At 38.6% G+C, this 21383-nt stretch overlaps 1 long non-coding RNA gene across 1 annotated transcript in view; it reads left to right on the forward strand.

Annotated features, from left to right (window-relative positions):
• LOC123638201 overlaps positions 1-21383 on the forward strand; it is an 83175-nt gene that overhangs the window by 48187 nt on the left and 13605 nt on the right. The gene's annotated exons all lie outside the window — the stretch shown is intronic.

The following is a 21383-nucleotide window of genomic DNA, read 5'->3' on the forward strand; positions in this document are numbered from 1 at the left end:
GACCTGTTTTGAATGGCTTTACTCTTTCCTTTCCCCCGACAATACTTTAACTTAGATGTATAAGCTTAAGGACCAGAGGCTGGGGCAAAGAAATCTCTAGTCAAAGCTCATTGCATGTAATGCATACTTCACTGGTCTTGCTCCGTCTGCCCTTGACCTCCTTTGGTCATTGTCAACAGAGCTTCTGGAGTGTGACTCCTCTACTCCAAAGCTTCCAGTGGCTTCCCACTTCAGAGTAAAAGCAAGGCCCCTGGAATGGCTCCAGGGCCCTGTGTGATCAAGGCAGCAGTCACCTTTTCAGCCTCAGCTTCTAGACTCTCCCACTCACTCTGTTCCAGCCACCTGGTTTCCTTGCTATTCTTTGCACATGACAGATACTCTCCTGCCTCAAAACTTGGCTCTTGCTATTCCTCAGTTCGGGATGCATTTACCCGAGAGATGTGAATGGCTCACACTCTCTTCTTCTTCAGGTATTTACTCAAATGTCACTCTTCCTTAAAGAGGCCCTCCTTGGCTAATCCATGTAAAATTGCAAAACCCACCCCACTGCTGGGCTCCAGCCCTCCTTCTCCTGCTTCTCTGCTTTAATTTTCTCCTTATGCTTACCTCTGATATAATATGAAATTTATTTAACTCAATTGTTTATCATCTGTCTCCTTCAACCAGAATATATGCTCTACGAGGGCAGAGATTGTGTCTGTTTTGATCACTACTCTGTACCCAGGGCCCTGGCACATGGGAAGTGCTAATTCAGTGTGTTGAGCAAGTAAATGAATCACATCACCCTACTGGGGGGACAGTGAAGCCATGAGACAGGAATTAGTAAATTACTCCCTCAACTGCACTCTGCTTTAACAGATGCTGTGTGCCTATGACTATAGCATTTGTTAAAGTTGACCTTGATAGCTTGTGAATAAAACTGATTTGTCTCTAATAGCATTGAAAGTCACTGATGGGCAGTAAAATGGTCCACAGAGTGAGAAAGAGAATCAAGGCATCTTAATAACTATCATTAACCAGGAGTAATGTCAAAGCAGCTCATTGCATCACAGGAAATGAAAGTGTAGGAATGGCAGCGTCAACCTCCCTGTGCTAAAATTCACTGTCCTTGAGAAGCTGCCTTTCTGCGTATATTTGAAATAGTCCCATATGGTACATGATCAGTGCCTGCTAAGAGATGAAGCTTGATTTTTGAGCCCGGATTCTCTTACCCCATCACACGTGGATCAGGGGAAAATACTGCATTCATACCAGACCTTGTCTCTCCTTAATGAACTCCATGCTCAGTTACCATTTTCATTCTCACCTTCCAACTTGTATGGAATATGTAAGCAAAATGATTTTGGGGTCTTATTTGTTTGTTTTGGGCAGCATAGCTCACAAAATGTTTGAACCAGCCATACAACCTCATCCCATTCTTGCATATTCAGCAGAGAACTGACTTGTGCGTGCCTGGGAGCAAACTGAGATCGGAGGACCTTACTTCTGTGCAACCCACACCCCTATCAAGATACAGAACGTTTCCTACCCCAGAAAATCCTTCATTCCCCTTAAGAGTCAATCTTTACTCATATCTTTGCCCACAAGAGACAATTTTTCTCATTTCTACCAACATAGATTAGTTGTACCTATTCTTGAATTTCATTTAAATGGAACCATACAGTGTGTCTGGCTTCTTCTGTTCAGCAAAATGATTTTGAGATTCATCCATGTTGTTGCATGTGTATGTACTTTGTTTCTTTTTATTGCTTAGGATTATTTCTTGTATGAACATAATCACAATTTGTTTATCTATCCTCCCGCTGAGAACATTTTCCTCTAAGCTTTTTTTTTTCTCGTATGAAGAAAGCTGCTAATGATCTTCATGTACAGCTCTTTTTATATACATATATTTTTCACTTCTTTTGGGACTACCTAGAAGTGGAATTGCTGGTTCATAGGATATATGTGTGCTGAACAGTAAGAAAAATTTTCAAATATTCTTCTATGCTTTTTCCTAGAAGATTTATATTTTTAGGTTTTACATTTCGGTCTATGATTCATCCAAAATTAATTTCTGTGAGTCTCATGAGGTATGAATCAAGTTTCATTTTGTTTCTCACATGGTTTCCAGTGGTTCCAGCACCATTTGTTGAGAAGATCTTCTTTCTCCATTGAATTGCTTTGATATCTTGGTCAAATTCAATTTATCACATAAATGTGGGTCTATTTCTGGACTCTCTTATTTCATTCCCTTGATCTATAGAGCTATCTTTACAGTGATATCTTGATTAGCTATACAGTAAGCCTTAAAATCATGTTATATGGATATATATTCCAATTTTGTTCTCTTCTTTCAAGATTGTTTTGGGCATTTTAGGTCATTTACATTGCCATATAAATTTTAGAAGTAGCCTGCCAAGTTCTACAATGATCACTTCTTGGATTTTTATTGGGATTCATTGAATCTATAAGGTCAATTTGAAGAGAATTAATATTTAACAGTATTAAGACTTCCAAACCATGAACGTTGCATATCTCTCCATTATTTAGGCCTTCTTTAATTTTTCCTCAATGATGTTCTATAGTTTTCAATGTAGAGGCCTTTTGATATTTTATTATATTATTATTATTACATTTTTGCAGATTCCTTGGGATTTTATAAGCAGAAGTCATGTCATCTGTGGATAAAGACATTTTTAATACTTCTTTTTAAATTTATATGCCTTTTATTATTATTATTTTTCTATTGTGTTAGTTAGGACCTCCATTTATAATGCTGAATAGAAGGATTAAGAGAGGATATACCTACCTTGCTTCCAATTATAATAGGGTAATGTTCCATTTTTCACTATAAATTACTCTGTTCCATGTGAGTTTTATAAGGTTAAGGAAGTTCCTTCCATCCTTACTTTGCACAATTTTGTCAAGTGTTTTTTCTGCCTCTATTGAGATGATCATATGTTTTTTTCTCCATAATTCTGTTAATGTGTAGATTTGGTTTTCAAATGTTAAAAAGTACTTTGTATTTCTTGAATAAACTCTACTTGGTTATGATATATTATCCTCTTTGTATGTACCTGGATTTGATTTGCTAATATTTTGTTAAGGATTTTTGTGTTTATGAAAGATATTGGTCTACAATCGTATTTTCTTAAAATATCTTTGTCTGGTTTTGGTATCAGGGTATTGCTGGCCTAAGAAAATAAGTTGAGAAGGGTTCCCTTTCCTTCTATTTTCTAAGTTTGTGTAGAATTTGTGAATGTGTTATAAAATTCATCAGTGAAGTCAACTGGATTGGATTTTTGTGTGTGTGTATGTGTGTGTGTGTGTGTGTGTGTGTGTGTGTGTGTGGTGGGAAGGCTTTTACTTACAAATTAAATTTCTTGAGATGATATAGGGTGATTCAGATTTTCTGTTTCTTCTTGAGTCAATTTTGATAATTTGTGTCTTTCAATGTGTTTGTCCATTTCACCTAAGTTATTGAATTTATTGTCATAAAGTCACTATTCCTTATCCTTTTAATATCAGTAGGATCTATAGCAATGTCTCATTTCTGTTGTCAACAATGTGTGCCTTCTCTCCTTTTTCCTTGACCAATCTACCTGAGGATTTTTCTATTTTATTAATATTTTCTTAGAACCATCATTTGGTCTTATTGATTTTTAAAAATTGTCTATTTTCTATTTAAATAGTTTCTTTTTAAAAATCTTTATTGTTTCCTTTCTTCCACTTATGTTAAGTTTACTCTTTTTTCTAGCATAGTAAAGTTGAAGTTTAGGTAATTAATTTTAAGCCCTTTTATTTTCTAATAAAATATTAAGAGCTATATAATTTCTCTAAGCACTTTTTAAAGCTATATTCCATAAGTTCTGGTGTGTAGTGTTTTCATTATCATGAAGTTTGAAATATTTTCTAACTTTTAATTTCTTCTTTTACCCTGGGGTTCTTTAGAGAAGCACTGTTTGATTTCTAAGTATTTGAGGCATCTCCTGATACCATTTATTATTGATTTCTAATTTGATTCCATTGTGAGCAGAAAATATACTTTATGTTATGTCCATTATTTTAAATTTATTGAGACTGGTTTTGTGGTCCAGAATATGGTATATCTTGGTTAATGATCCATAAATACTTGAAAATAATGCAAATTCTACTTCTGTTGGTTGTGATGGTCTCTAAATGTTAATTAAGTCAAGTTGGTTGATAGTGTTGGTCAATTTTTCTTTATCTTTGTTGATTTTTTTGTCTACATGTTCTTTAAATTAATAAAAGAGCTGTGTTGACATCCCCAAATATAATGTGGATTTGTCTATTTCTTCTTTCAGTTCTATCCATTTTTGCTTCATGTGTTTTTAATGAATGTATTAAATCATACATATTTAAGACTATTGTTTCCCTGATGTATTGACACTTATATTATGTATTATCCACCATTTAATCTCTGATAACATGCCTTGTCTTTCTGTTTACTTTATCTTATATTAACATAGTCATTCCAATATTTTTATGATTAGTGTTCATATTATTTATAGTTTTTTCATCTTTTTATTTTTACTATATCTGTGTCCTTATAGTATGGTGTATTTCTTGTAAACAGCACATAATTGGGCCTTCATTTATTATCCATTCTGCAAATCTCTGTCTTTTAATTGGAGTGTTTGGTCCATTTACATTTTTGTATAGTTGGATATAAGACTACCATCTTGCTATTCATTTTTCTTTTCCCCATCTCAGATTAAGGTTTTAACAAATTAGGGTTATTAACATTTGGGCTTAACTTTTACAGTTTAGTTGCAAATAATATTGTACTACTTCACTTATAATATAAGAATATTATAACATTGTGCTTTTATTTTTCTTCTTTTCATCCTTTCTGCTATTGTTGCTATACAATTTTACTTCCACATGTTATAAATTCTACAGTGCACTGTTATTATTTTTGCTTTTTTTTTTTTGAGACAGAGTGTCACTTTGTTGCCCTGGCTAGAGTGAGTGCCGTGGCATCAACCTAGCTCACAGCAACCTCAAACTCCTGGGCTTAAGCGATCCTACTGCCGCAGCCTCCCGAGTAGCTGGGACTACAGGCATGCGCCACCATGCCTGGCTAATTTTTTCTATATATTTTTTAGTTGGCCAGCTAATTTGTTTCTATTTTTAGTAGAGACGGGGTCTTGCTCTTGCTCAGGCTGGTCTCGAACTCCTGACCTCGAGCCATCCACCCGCCTCGGCCTCCCAGAGTGCTAGGATTACAGGCGTGAGCCACCACGCCCGGCCTATTATTTTTGCTTTAACCAGTTAATTATCTTTTAAATAAATTAGTAAATGAGAAAATAACTTCTGTAATTACTCATTACTGGTGCTCTTCATTCCTCCATGTAGAGCCAAGTTTCCATCTGTTATCATTTTCCTTCAGCTTAAAGAACTTTTTTTTTTTAAGAAAACATTTCTTGTAGTGAAGGTCTGGTAGGAACACATTTTCTCAGCCTTTGTTTCTCTGGAAGATATCTTTGTTTTTTCTAGTATTTTGAAAGAAATGTCTGGAGATAGAATTCTAGATTGATGGTTTTTACTTGACCCTTTGGCACCTTAAATATGTCCTTGTATTGTTTTCTTTTTTGCATTATTTCTGCTGAGTAGTCAATAGTAATTCTTACTGTTATTCCCTGTATGTAGTATGCCTTTTCTCTTTGGCTGCTTTTAACATTTTATTATCTACCACTGGTTTTCTGCTCTTTGATTATAATGTGCTTTGGTGTGGATTTGTTTGTTTATCCTACTTGGGGTTTGTTAAACTGCTTGAATAAGCCCATAGGGCTTTTTCACCAAATACTAAAAAATTTTAAGCATTATTATTTCAAACACATTTTCTGTTCTCTCTCTCTCCTTTTTTTCCCCTGGTACTCTGATTATATTAATATATCTTTTAGACCACTTGATATTGTTTTATATGTTATTGAGGTTATATTCATTTTTTAGGACATTTTTTTGTGTACTTCCATTGAATAGTTTTTATTGCCCTGTCTTCAATTGTCTAACCTGCTGTTAAACACATTCAGTGAATTTTTTCATTTTAAATATGCCTTTTTGTTGTAGAATTTCCATTTAGTTGTTTTATATTTTCTAATTCTCTATTAACATCCCCTATTTCCATTATTATGTAGATGCTTTCTTAAAAATCCTTGCCCATGTTTATAGTAGCTCTTATAATGTTCTTGTCTTTTAATTCTACCATCTCTGTCATTTCTGGGTTTGTTTATATTGACCAATTTTTCTCCTGGTTATGAGTCACATTTTCCTGCTACTTTCTATGGCTAGTGAATTTAATTGTGTGCTGATGCTACATTATTATAGCTACTGTATTTTTGAGTGTCTGAAGTATGCTGTGTGAGTTAATGGAGTGTTAGTATTTGTCCTTGGAGGACAAATAATAATGATCAAGTGAGCACTAACTTGATCCTTCTGAGCCTAGTTTTGAAGTGTTGTTAGGGTGAGCCAAGAGTAGCCTCTATTTCAGGACTGGATTAGCTCTATTTCTAAGGCATGGCCTTTCTGGGATCTCTCCTGAGAGCTATTGGTTTTAAACTATTTCTTAGCCCTTGGTGAGCTCTGGTAATTGTTCAGGTTACAGGGCTTAGTAGTTCTTCTTTTCCTGGTAGTTGTTCTTCGCTTGACCTTTTAGAATCTCACCCTGTGCATACACAGCTTCCCATTTAAGCAAGACATCGTGAGGAGCCTTCTGCTGATCTCTGGAGCCCCTTCTCTTCACACCTCTCTTCAATGTCGTACCCTGTTCTGCAAAAACTGTTGACACTTCAGTAGCCCTGAATTTGGATCTCTGTATCCTTGGAGCTCAGCAGAACTGCTGCGTTTTATTTGGGCTGAACTTTCCTGCACTTCCTATGACCTGAAAAGAATGTCCAGACAGAAAGCTGGAGATATAACAAGACTTATTTTGCTTTTCCCTTTCACGCATCACCATTCTGCACTGTTGATAGTCCACATCTTGAAACACTTGTGTCTTACATTTCATTTAGATTAAGAACTAGTCTCATACCATTGCTCGGTCATGATTACAAGTTGAAGTACCATACTAATGTTTTTGAAAAAGAACTTGGAGTCCTTTGTTCTCACCATTTGTGACAGCTTCATTGTTAGCTGACAGAACACAAATGTTCAGTGGCAAATTATAATCCTCCAGATCTTGTTTCAGCTTGTTTAATAAATTCACCGATACATGATTTTCACTTGGAAAAATACTATAGATCATTTATGGGATATTACATTAGAATATGTACACGGAATAATCCCCAAATGATCAGCATTTCTCACATGTATTGTAGACTCTACAATAATAGCGTAATGTTAGTTTGACTTAGTTTTGTACACATTTCCTCATTATTTCAATTAATTCTTTGCAAAACATTTTGGATCAATTAGTCACTTTGTTTTTTCTTATTTATATCCTTTTAAGTGGTCAGGAAAAGTGGATAATTTTTAGCAATTAGCTTGGCAATTTCAATCATATTTTTGTCATTTGAAGAATGGTATTTTTCAGCATGGGCTATGCAGGAGCAAACCTCTTTCACATAAAAAATGTAGTAAGTGCAACTATACTTAAAGCACCTCAAAGTGATGTTCTTTCTTTTCTGTTCTTTAAGATGTTGGTTCTGTGCATTTTTATTTTATTTAAATGTAATCCCAGTAAATAGATGCTTGTTGTACTCTGCAGAATGTGACTTTTGAGATATTTTAATATATTTGTCCTGTCTGAAAAATTCATGTGATGTAAGTAATATTTGCCTCGCTAAAAGCAGTTCACCAACAAAGTGAATGAAATAATGACAAAACAATAACAAAATCTTTAGTTTTATAATACGCTAGCCAAGATCTCATAATAGTTTAAAAATTTAACTTTTATTACTAAAATAGCTGACTGAGAAAAATCTTTTTAAAATTCACTGTCTATTCTGACCGATTCTCTGTAAACATTTTTGGGACCACGATTTTAAAAAACTATCTTTTACTAAAGATTGTTGAAAGGAATTCTTTTTCTTTTCTTTTCTTTCATTTTTTCTTTTCTTTTCTCTTCTTTTCTTTGTTTCTTTTCTTTTTTCTTTTCTCTTTCCTTTCCTTTCCTTTTTTTCTTTTCTTTTCCTTTCCTTTCCTTTTTTCTTTTCTTTCTCTTTCTCTTTCTCCCATTCTTCCTTTCTTTTCTTCCTTTCTTTTTGTAGAAACAGGGGCTTGCTCTGTTGCCCAGGCTGAAGTGCAGTGGTGCAATCATTCATTGCTCATTGCAGCCTGGACTCCTGGGCTCAAGCGCTCTTCCTGAGAAGCTAGGACTACAGGCTTGCACCACCATGCCTGGCTAATTATTCTTTTATTTTTTGTAGAGACAGGGTCTCGCTATTTTGAACTGGTCTTGAACTCAAGAAATCTTCCTAACTAGGCCTCCCAAAGTGCTGGGATTACAGGTATGAGCCTGTAATATAGCCTGTAATAGAGCCTCCATGGCACTATTTCTTATTATAGTAAGTCATGAGGAAAGATCACAGTACAAATTGAAATCAACAAATTCATCAAATGAAACTTCTATTGAGTTTCATGCATGCTTTGTTGACTGCACAATTGTGTGAATTATTAACTGTTACTTTCATGTTTTTTCTTGCTTCTTATTTATCTTAATTTTTAAATTTTTGTTTCCTGGTCTGGAGTGTACCAGTTCTCATAATCTTCTTTATTTCTTCTGTTGTCATTTTTATTGTCTATATTTTCTTGACTATCCTGATTCATTTCATTATATTTCTAATATTGACTATCATAGGTTTTAGTTTCCATTATAATAACATAAAACAAGTTTTGACATTTTTCTTCTTCTTTTGATATTTTTCTTTTCATTTTGACATAACTTCAAACTTAAAGAAAAGCTGAAAGTTCCATGCAAAAACCTTTTACCCATAACTATTTCAGCATAAATTGCTGACATGATCCCCTCTCACTGCCTGAATACTTAGAGAACATTTCCTTCAAACAAAAGTGTTCATCTACATAACTACAACAGAACCATCAATATCAGAAAATTGATAGTGATATATCAATACCATCAAATCTGTAGGCCCCATTCACATCTCAACAGTGGTCCCAGCAGTGTTCTGTGTGGCAGAATGACAATGTCTTTAGAGTCTTTTAACCTGGAATAGTTCCTCAGTCTCTCCTGGGCTTTCATAATCTTGATGCTTTCGAAGATTACAAGATAGCTATTTTGTAAAGTGTTTCTTTTTTTTTTTTTAAGTTTACACACATTTATTGCCATGCATAATTGTTACTGTGTCATATGGAGTTTAGGCATAAAAGGAAAGAAATTCACATAAATGACTATAACCATATTTTTTAAGTATATTGCTTTTATCTTTCAACTGTTCATTCCCATAAACTTATTTATCATGCCAGTGCATCATCTATAAGTATTTTATCTTATTTGTACCAGCCATTTGCCTCTGAGATTCCCCAAAACTCACCATTACAACATTCCAAGGCAAGTACCCTGATCATGAGCCCCCATATCATGAATCTCTCTCTCTTTTTTTTTATTTCAGCTTATTATGGGGGTACAAAAGTTCAGGTTATATATATTGCCCATGTACCGCCCATCCCCCCAAGTCAGAGCTTCAAGCGTGTCCATTCCCCAGACAGTGCACATTGCACTCATCATGTGGGCATACACCTATTCCCTCCCCCCACCCCCCATCCCCCTGAGTCAGAGCATTCAAGCGTGTCCATTCTCCAGACAGTGCGCATCGCACTCATCATGTAGGTATACACCCATCCCCTCCCCCCACCCCCCACCTCGGTCTGATACCCAATTGGTGTCATTCCCAAATGTGCACTTAGGAATGTTTATAGCAGCACAATTCACAATTGCAAAGATGTGGAAACAACCCAAATGCCCATCAGTTCATGAATGGATTAGTAAATTATGGTATATGTATACCATGGAGTATTACTCAGCCATAAGAAATAAAGGTGATATAGAATCCCTTTTGTTCTCCTGGAGAGAGTTGGAACCCATTCTACTAAGTGAAGTATCCCAAGAATGGAAAAATAAGCACCACATGTACTCACCAGCAAATTGGTTTCCCTGATCATCACCTATGTGCACATTTGTAAAGTGTTTCTTAATTTAGGTTTTCCCGATATTTCTTTATGATTCTGTTCAAGGTAAGCCTCTGTGGCAGGAATATCACAGGAGTGTTGTTTTTTTCTTATTATATTATGTTAGGTGACATGTGATTTTGATTTGTCTCATTATTAGTGCTATGAATTTTGACCATTTGATTAAGGTGATGTCTGCCTGGTTTCTCCACTGTTAAGTTACTTTTATTCCTTCTGTAATTAATACATGTTTTGTGGGAAAATTTTTGGATACTATTTAAATATCCATTTGTCATCAAACTTTCACATCCTGGTTTTGGTATTCATTGGTGTTTCTTTACTAAATTACTTATGATGATGGTTGCTAAATGGTTATTTTATAATTCAATTATTTCTTCTACATTCATTAGTTGGTGTAAGGCAAACACTATCTATTTGCATGTATGTGTATGTATGTGTAGTGTCAAGGATTCCTGGCTTACTCAAGGGGTTATAATCTCTTGCTATTATTATTAGATGCTAAACTGTGCCAGGGTTAGTCTCTGCTTGTCCCCCCAAGCTGGCTTCTGTGTTCTTTTCACATATCCCTGCCATTCTTTGAGTACTTTCTCACTTTCCCATAAAATAATCCAGGCTCATCTTGTATTTTCCCTTCCCCAGCCCTGGAATTAGCCTTTTATCCAAAGTGTCCTGTTTCTTTTTTTTTTCTCTTCTGGGAAATGGTATTTAGAAACCACAATGCATGCAACAGCTGTGCTCACAGCTACCGGATGTCAATAAAAGTGGACAGAATGAGGGAGTTAGGGATGTATGTATGTAGATAAATACACGTATTTATACTTATTTCTATATTTATCTATTGATATGTGGAAAACTTTGAGTTTACATCAATACTTCCAATTCCAATTCAATATGAGGTCATTTTCGTTTTTTCTCTTTTCCTATTTGTAACTATCTGCAATATATTTACTTGCCAGTCTCCTGTCACCAGCACTGGCCCCCATCCACTCTTGTCCCCACCACAAAGACAGTCTCCTCACCTAGCTTGGGCTCAATTATGCTGCCCTGGGCTGCCACCACCACGTTGTCCCAGGGGGATGCCTTTCTCATTTGTCCTGGGGCTTGCACACCCCAGTCATGCCACCCTCCCCACTCAGCATGGGTTCCACTGGCCTGTGCCCAGCTTGCTGGTGTTGACCCCCTCCTGTTACAAGGGCACCTTCATCATCTTGTTCTGGCTCCAATGATCTGTGCTAGGCTAACATCACTCTCTTCTAAAAACCCCTCCTCATCCTGTATGAAGGATGTTTTTATATTTTGAAACTTCTACAAGTCTTTTTTCTTCTAGTTTAATTTGGCTCCTACTAGGATTCTTCCTTTGAATCACATTTGAATTTTAGTATGATCTAGGATTTTGAAAATATCTCAAAATTTACCTGGTATTAAGGCATGAGCAAGAGCAACTCAAATGCATTTTAAAATTACTATTGTTATGCTTAGTTGTATAATTGTGTAATCAAATTATTATCACATCACACATTTGACAGATTGATGAATATGTGTAGGAGTTTGTCACTGGAATGCTTGGTTCTTTAGCCTGTTTCACTGCACCAGTGGGAAGTTTCATGATGTTTCATCTGGAACTACCAGACTTTATTTGGATTAGGCACATCAAACTGCTAAGATATGATCTGATATTTTGGAATGCATAAAATGTACAAGTTCACATGCTGATGTAATTGCTTATGTGCTTAAACACAAGAGTTTTCATAATTGTATTCTACATTATTTCCATAAAAAACAGTCACTGGGTGTGTTTAAAACTACATATGCTATATTATTTAGTGTTTATCTGACAACAGAGTTCTTTCATTTTGACTTGGTATTGGTAAGAGCTGAATCCTTATTTACAAGTTTACACAGACTAGCTTCCAGCTCTCTACGTTTTGAACCTTGTTTCTCCCATATATGTCCAGTGCTGGGCAGTGCAGGTCACATTCACATGTACCATGGTGGATCACTGGCCCCGCACCATTTCCAGTAAGAGCTGGCAGTATTCCCGGACATTATTCTTAGGTTGAGACTGCCAGCAGTAACCTCACTACATACCAGAGGGGTGATGAACCGTGTTAGTGTACTCAGCTAAACACTAAGTGAATCTATTCCTAATTCATCCTTCCCTTATCTGGACCCCAAAATGCCTGTGGATAGTCTAACGCCACCTGATGCAAAGGGAAGTGGGCTGGGGAAAAACTGATAGTTTAACTGATTATGGTTAAAATATCTTCCTTTTACAAATTTTACAAATATTTATGACCATGTGAAAACAATGTCAGGACCCCTCCGGGGCTTTGGAAGTGGACTGTGCACGTGACAGGCCCTGGAGCATGAGCCTGTTAGCTCCATGGTTCATCTTCATGGGCAGTGGCTGCAGTGGGGTCTCTGTCACTGCAGAGACATTGGAACTTTGCAGAGCCTTTGACCCTCATTTTACATTCCTGGGCCCTGTCATTTTGTGACACCTTGAGAATCTGACCTTAAATAGTTTTCATTCTCAATAAGTCCATGCCCTTTGGGAAAACTGCAAAGCAATAGTAAAAAATGAACAGGCATGATTTTAGTTTAGTGTAAAGGAGGAGAGTTTAAGGAGTTTTTTTCATATGGATTATGAATATTTCCAATAATTGAAAATGAAATTAAATTCTACTTAGTTGAGAACTTACTACATGTAAAGCATTACATAGATGGTATGAAAAAACAGAAGTTAGACATATTATGTGGATTAGCTAATCTTACCTGGATGGCCTTACAAAATGGTTAATTAAGCCTGGTTTAGGTGATCCAATATGAAAAATAATTTATTTTACAAAATCAGGAAGTATAACCTTGAATTTGTAAACCTTAGTCTAATGGCTATTTTCTTGATGTGAATACTGACTGAAGCATAGATAATGAGTTGGCATTTTAAGACTAAAATGATCCCGCCTTCCAATAACTAACATGTAATAAAATCATCATTGTTGGTTCATAGAGTAGACTACCTAGGTCATCAAGAGATGGATCATGAAAAAGTAGATCTCTGTCATTTAACTTTGAAATTGCTTTTCATTCATCTTTTCCTTTTCTTTCCTTTCTTTTCATATATAAGAAAGAGACTTAAATGTAATAGAATTAAAAGAAAATTGTCCTGAAATTCAGTGAAAATAGATCCTGCTAAGAGTGACTGCATCTTTAAAGAGAAAGGCTGTTGTCTTTATCTTAAGCTTTCTTACTATCCAAATCTAGAATCCTTTTGGTGAGCTCCATAGTTGATATTGTTTTTGTGCTCAGCGCTGCCCAGATTTTAATTTGGGTCCATGTAGGGATTAGCCAAAGCCAGGCAGTACATCTGCTGTCACTGTCCTTTCCTGGAAGTGTGAAATCTAACATTTTCCACAGGCACATGTGAATGAGCCAAAATGGAGAGGAGATGTGCAGGGCCGGTGAAGATTCTGGGAGCCTCTCCGAGGGCCAGGCGAAGGCAGGGGAGAAAGCTACCGCACATCCGAGGAGTCTGAGAGGAGACAGCATGGAGTGCCAGGCCAGTTTGTCTGTGGACAGGCCCCCTAACCAGTTCCCAGTCCCTCAGCCCATCCCCCCCCCTTTCCTAGGACTTAGTGACAATGCATCTAATATATAGGGAGATGGTATCAGTGCTAGTCTTTGCAGAAACAAGAAATTTTCTCTTTTTATGTCATCAATTCTTTTAATTCAGATTTCCCTGAGACCATAGTTCTTACAGATTTAAAGCCCTAAGAATTTAGAAATAATAGACATCCATGTTTCATCCGAAATGAGATGTCTGCGTATCTGGAATTACAGGCTTTCGCTTTCCCAGAGAACTACTTCCGGGGAGGCAAAGAGATTCAAAAATGAAATCTGAACATGCACTGTTTCCGTGCAGGGCTGGTATTTCCTGTGCTCTGCGAAGATGAAGGGCACAGAAAGGGGTAATTATGTCATCAGCCCTTAATGCTTTATTCTTTGCAGAAGAGACAATCCCAATTTTCTCTGACCTTCAGTAGGGTTATGGGCTGTGTGGGCTGAATCGTCAGGGAAGAGCCTCACTCAGCAGGGCCTGGCAGGAGACTCTTCACTGCCTCCTGGTGGAGAAGGCAAGAAAAACGTGTTCCCAAAGGACCAACGCCAAAGAACCTGCTAATTGGTTTTAAGTGTTTCTTCCAGAGGAAAGAAAAAAGGTGGAGTAATATGAACTGAATGCAGAGCTGTAAAGCAGGGGACCCTTGGGTACTTCTCCTATTCCAATGCCCTTTCTCTCTATTGCATCGTGTCCTTTGTTGGGCCCAGGCCCTTCATTCTTCTGGTCATTCTGACCCACCTTTCCTAGCCAGGGTCCTGACACTTCCCATGTTTAAAGGAGGGGCTCCTCTCTCAGCCAACTTGGATGCAGGAGGAGCCTCCGCCTCATTACACATCCTTCACCTGTCTTGCTCCTGGCAGCATTTCCTCCCAGCCTTGTCTTCTCTGTCTTCTCACTCCTGGCTGTCTCGAAGCTTGTCCACATTCTGGATGGTGCTTAGCTAGGAATGGGTGTATGCAACACACAGTACCCCATGTTTTCCTATGCATTCATGCTTCCAACACAAAGGCAGTGCTTCTTGAAAATTCAGCCTCCTCCAAGCAACTGATGTAATCAACAGTAAGTTTCGGAGCCTGGATTATTTTTAGCTGCCAAGTCCTCAATATTTCTTTGCTTCCAGACCTTTATTTTCCCTACTTTTACCAACATCCTGTGGTTGTTAATTGGAAGGCAACTGTCATTAAAAACCAGGCCTCAAGTATCATGGAAAAAGTCTGTGAATCCAGCTAATAAACAGGGAAGTCTGTCTCTTTTTGTTACTTCCACCGTCTTTCGTTATTGGCACTCCAAGGGCACGTTGTCTTTACCTAGTAAAGACAGTCAGCTAGAAGTGTAAACTGATGAGGCTCAAGTTGTGTGTTAAATTCTTACCTGGGTTAGGAAACAAAATGATTGTTTATGGACACATACTGCAAACACAACGCACAACAGCCGTCTCGGCCACAGGAAAGACTGAGTGACACAGTGACTGTTTCAGCTCAGAGTGTTGATGGGGTGGCCATGAGGTCAGCACATGGGGCCTGGTATTGAGATAGAAAATGAAAATTGACTTCTCTCTTTTTCTGTATCTTCATCTCTAAATTTCCTAAACCAGCTCCATCCTGAACCCCAATCCCAGCAACAAAAGGAGCTCCGAGTGACTGAGTGTTTTCTGGAGAGTTTCTGTTTAAAGCTACTTTGGCAGCAGTATGGGGGAGAAAAGGGCTGGTTTTGGTTTTATGATTATTGCCTTATGTATGGGAAAATGGGAGGTAGGTTGTTGGGAAAACTTGGTTAGGAGAATTCAGCTTAGGATGATTCAGGATGTTTCATTTCTAGGGGGAGCAGATAGACAGTGGGATATATTCAAACAAGCTATGTTCAGTAGTGAAGTTCTGGTTCTCATCCTGTCTTGACTCGGTTTTGATTCTTGGGTCACCTCTAGAAGGTAGAATGGTGAAGAAGGAAATAAACTTCCTGAAGACAAAGGGCTTTAGGATTTTGGTGGCAGCAATACTTGAACAGGAGTAACCAAGATGACAGGAGCAGCCTGAACTGTGAAGCACAGGGAGAGGACCACTCCTTCCCCACTCTATTGTGTGGCCATGAGGATGATTCATTCATTCAGCAAATGCTCATTCTGCACTAGGTGCATGGCATTGTGTGCGCCAGAACAACGGAGCCCCTTTTCTATACTGAAACGTGATGCTTGCCTAAATGGGCTCTATTCTAGCCATTTGGGGTCGTTAGACATTTTTGGGAAAGGAAATCATTGTGTTGGGTCAGGCAGACACTACAACATCTTTCAACATTTGGTAGAGATTGTCAGGGAAGCTATGCCAAGGCACAACAGGGATGAAAGAGATAATCAGCTTTCAGCTCAAAGGGTCTTGTTCCCCATGTGTGAGCATATGGTCTGCCATACATTCTCTGCTGCATTTTCTTGTTTTTATGTACAATGAAGCAAATCCCAATTGAGGTGGCCCAAACATTAATAGTGACGAGTGGTAGTTTTGCAGGTCTTTTTCCAAGCTATGTCTGTCGTGTGTACTGAAGTGAGAACCGCCGAGCCCCCCTCCCTGGCATCCCGGCATCGCCTTTCTGTCTACAGCACTTGCGGCTCATGCGCGTCTGATCACATGGTGCTTTGTTAAGAAGTAAATCCTGAAGCTTGGTGTCTTATTTCATGGAGGAAAAATCCCCTAGAAAATGAATTAGAACTCAATAAGTATTCATGGACTGCTTCTTAAGCCAGGGAAGATAGACACTATGCAACCAAAACACTTGTGCAGCCAGACCCTGTGACTTCCACTTGGTGAGACTAAGAATAATTTTTCCCCTCGCTGTTACTGAGGTATAACGAAGCTGGCCGCCAGTGATCCCTGTCTCCTGATATACTCCTGTGTAATTCCTTCCCCTTGACCATGGGCTGGACTCAGTGACTCACTCTCAATAGAAAGTGACGAAAATGATGGGATGCCATTCTGAGATTAGTTTACAAAAAGATTCTGGCTTCTGCCATGCTTGCCCTCTCTTGCTCTTTTGTTTTCTCACTGTGGTGGAAGCCAGATGTCAGCTGTGAGCTTCCCTGAGGAGAGACCTGCATGACAAGGAACTGTGGGAGCCTCCAGCCAACAGCCAGCAAGGAGCTGAGGCCTAGATGCACCTAGATCAGGAGGAACCCACAAACGAGCTCAAAAGCAGACCATCACCAGCCCGTCCTTCAGATGAGACCTCAGCTCTGGCTAACCTTGTTGGCAGCCTTGCGAGCAACCTCGAGCCAGGGGACCCAGCTCTGCCACGCCTGGATTCCTGACCCACAAAAACTGAGAAGCAGCTAAGTTCTGGGGTACTTTGTCCCAGCAGCAATAAATAATAAACACAACCATAAATGTATATTTCAATGAAGTTTTACAACATCCAGATCAAGAAACACAACATGGCCAGTATCTCGGATGCTCTCTTGTGTCCCTTTATGGTCCTTTTTTCTCTTCCAAGGGAATCACCATCCTGATTTCTAGCCCTATAGATTATTTTTGCCTATTTTTGAACTCTAGATAGAGTCATGTTACAGCAGGTACTTTTTTATGTCTGGTTTCTTTCTCTCAATGTTAGGCTTCAGCTTTTTTGTATTATAATATTATAATTTATATCATTTTGTATTTTTGAAGGTGTTTATTTTATTATTTATATATATTTAATTCTTATCACTGTATATTATTCAACTGTATGCATATGTCACAATCCCATTGCAGCATATTTCTGTTGGAAATATACCTAGGAGTGCAATTACTGGCTCACAGTGTTCAGATTTAGTAGATAATGCCCAATAGTTTTCCAAAGGGGTTGCACCAATTTATACTTCACCAGCAGAGCCCAAGACTGACTTTTATTTCACAATTGCATCAGGATTCTTTGCTGCTTCTCAATTTAGCACAGGACCAAGTATGCCAACAGAATCTTTCGGATACCTAATTATCTGATGTATTAATTTTTAAAGAGCAAGATACAGTCAGTACTTCATTATGTTTTATTATTGTATGCATATTGAGCACTAACAGAACAAAATACTAGACACTAGTTAGCACTCAGAGATACTATGCTTATCCTTAAATTAGACTTTCAGGAGATAACTAGGATTAAAAAGAAGACATGGTTAAAGTAGAATGCTTTTATATTATATTTCCAATATTTAGGTTATTCAGGTGAGCTCAGGCTTTTTTTTAAGCTTAAATTTCCCGGATAATGGTCTTCTTTTTCTGGTTAACATTGCTAGTGAAGATATCACTGAAGCTTATTATTTTTCATTATAGAAAGAGGTTTTATTGTATTATACCTATTTTTCAGCTTTGTGTCAGTAATAATACTTTGTTGTTCTACATGAGTTTTTAGCATTGTACACTCAATAAAGCAAATTGGGATATTATTGAAGATACCCAGCATTTCTTTTTAATGATCAGCATAAAAGGCAGATGCCTTTATTGGAGCCATAATTTTTGAATTCATAGTTATAGCCAAGACAAAAGAATAATACTCATGAGCCCAACCTTGTGTCTACAATAAAAGTAATGTACAAAGAAGCAAGTGTGGCAGCAGCAGGCCAACACCATGGTGCTTAGCCTCAATGGGCATGATTTGGGTAGGGGAATGCACAGTGGGGTGTGTACTTGTCACCTAAAAGTCCTTGGAAGATGTAAATATTCAAATTTGAAATATGGGTAATATTAGCCATAAGTGGCTAGCACCAGAAATAGTAAAGAAAAAGTGAATGATAAAACGTCATTAAGAGTAAAAGAATAAAAATGGCACCATGGTAAGGAAAACATTCAAAATCTGCATTAAATGCTATGGTTCATAATACAAGGGCATCCTCTACCAAGTTTAAGCATCTTTCTTCTGAGGGAAAAGGTATAGAATGGAAAGCCACATGCTCCCTCCCTGTCTGAGTGCGGCGTGACGCACAGGAGAGCCGTGAGGCTGCGCTCGAGGGCTGCGCTCCCAGCACGTCCGTCAGGGCCCTGGGAGACCACCTGGACACAGGCCTTCAGTGGGGTCCGGGCTGTGCTGTGATGAAAGGGTCTGCACAAGACATGGGGTCCCAGCCGTGGCAGAAAGGCCCTTGAAGACAGAGGCTGGACAGGAGAATGGCTGGCCTGTTGTGACTACCAGTGAGGGCTGAGGACACATTTCTAGAAGGTAAGACTGTTTTGGGGTCCCTGGCATCAAAATCGTGCCAAAGTGTGACACTTCCTACATCTGTGGCTAGTTTCTGACTTATGTTTACCCAGAAACTCCTGGTTTTAGGCCATTATTGGGTTTACTTATTCTAGTGGCTGCAAACTTTAGGTTTAGGTACAACTAACATGAAAATAAATTACTTTGTTCTGTTTCATGCAATAGAACTAAATCAGTATAAACCTGTGTACAAATCAAGACATTTTTGAATGTCCAAGGAGAAAAACCAGATTGGGAGTTCACGACCAGCCTGGCTGTTCCCAAGTACTTCAGCCCGTGGGGGCGGGGGCTGGGTTCATGGGGTGGTCGAGGATCTGACTGTCTCTCTGTGCTTCTCGGTGGGAAGGCCCATTTCCCAAGTTTCTGTGAAAGAGGAATGTCATCCTTCATCACTGGGCCCTCTCGCTCGTCTTCATGTTATCCCTAAAGCCATCTAACCACACCCGGATGGAGATGAGGGTGGTGAAAGGCCCTGAAGACCAGTTTAACAGCAGGAGTGAACGGAACTGGCAATATGTGAATGATTCCACTTGGGCGAGCACAGTAGGTCTCTTGAAGTAGGTGGAGGCTGCTGAGAGACAACAGACTACATATTGTGTACATTCTTCAGAAGGAAAAGATGAAGTTCAAAAACACGAGCATTTCCTTGAAGCAAAGAATAGCATTAATTAGTAAATTGCTCTCTTTTCTGAGATTGTAAGGCTAAGTGTTCTGGTAATGCCTTGGTGCATTACAAATGACCTCAAATCTAGTGGCTCAAAACGATGTCTAACAATAACGTATTGTACATTTCAAAGTAGCCTGATGTGAGGACTTGAAATGTTCTCCACACACAGAAATGATAGATACTAGTGGTAATGGGCACCCCTAAATACCCTGACCTGATCTTTATACATTCTGTGTGTATAACAAAATATCACCTGTACCACCTAAATGTATATAAATATTATATATCAATAAAAAATAATTTTAATAACCAACTGTTTAATCATAGCTCATGATTTGGTGGGACAGAAATTTGGACAAGGCTGGGCAGGGTGATTGTTAAATGGCATCAGTTGAAGTCACTTGGTGGTATTCAGCTAGCAGATGGACTGGTCTAGAGGGCCCCAGATGGACTCACAAGTGTGTCTGGTGCCTGGCGGAGGTAGCTGGAAGGCTGAACTCAGCTAGGGCGGTTGGAGTGTCTCCATGTGGCTTCTCCAACAATGGCAGTCTCAGAGTAGTTGAGCTTTTACGTAGAAGCTCGGGGCTTCTATGAAGAGGATTTCAAGAGATAAGAAGTAGAAGCTGCCAGTTTCCCAAAGCTTGGGCCTGAGAACTGGCAGCATAGATCTGTCACATTGTATCCATCAAAACAGTCATGGACCCTGCCTAGAATCAAGAGGAAGAGAGGAAATGCAGACCTCACTTCTTTCGACGGAAAGGGTGATGATCATTTTATGGTAATTTAAATCTGCCATCTTCAGGTAACAAAGTCTAAATCTTAGTGTATTTTTAAAAAATTTTCTTGTTGTATCTACTCACTGTCTAAATTTGCTCACACCAGAGAGAAGAGGAAAGAATCCTCTTCGTGTATAGGTGCACACTTTTTACTAATAGAGAATACTCATTAGGAGCCCTGATGTTAGTTTCAGGGCTGATGAAACAGTGCTTAGATAATTACTTAAGTCCTAGAGTAATGACTAATGTGAAAATTAATGAGCGTTCATGAACTGTATCAGCAGCGAGTTTACCAAGTATCTTTTAAAACTTTCCATTGTCTTTAGAGCTAGAAAATGTTTAGTATAATTCCTGGCAATTGAGGGGAGCACAATTTCCTTGTTCCTTTTCCTAGTGCATCGGGGGTGCTTTGTTTCTCATCTATTTATTTGTTTGTTTTATAAGGTGATTGCTTATAGACAGCTCTTGTTTGTTCGTTTGGCTTGTTTTCATTCCTGTATAGAAAGGCAGGTGCTCCTGAGTCTGAACGAGTGGAGGTGCTGAGAGCAGAGAGACAAACTTGACCCGAGGCGGGAAGGTGTCTCCAGAAGCAGCTGTTCTCTAGGGCACTGAGGCGGAGAACTTTGCCTTGGGTACAGAAGTGAGCATGACCTCTGGGGCAAGATCCTGGGTCTTGAGTGGTCCCTGCCCAGGGTGAGTATGTGGCTGCCCCAGTGTGAGCTTCTGGGGACTTGTCTGTCCACACTTCTATCAGTGTTTGACACGGACAGCACCCGAAATGCTAGCTCTCCCACTGATCCACTTGGGCCCATTCCAGAGCCCAGCCCCGGCCACATCCGTCATCTGACACCACCCTCTGCTCGCTTGGCCCTGTCCTCCTGGACTCATCCGTAGCTTTTATTATAGCTCCATATCCTGTTTGTGGCAAGCAGCCTCTGTTAGCTCCACTCCACAA

Source organism: Lemur catta, chromosome 5 (assembly GCF_020740605.2).
Source record: "Lemur catta isolate mLemCat1 chromosome 5, mLemCat1.pri, whole genome shotgun sequence".
Taxonomy (NCBI): domain Eukaryota; kingdom Metazoa; phylum Chordata; class Mammalia; order Primates; family Lemuridae; genus Lemur; species Lemur catta.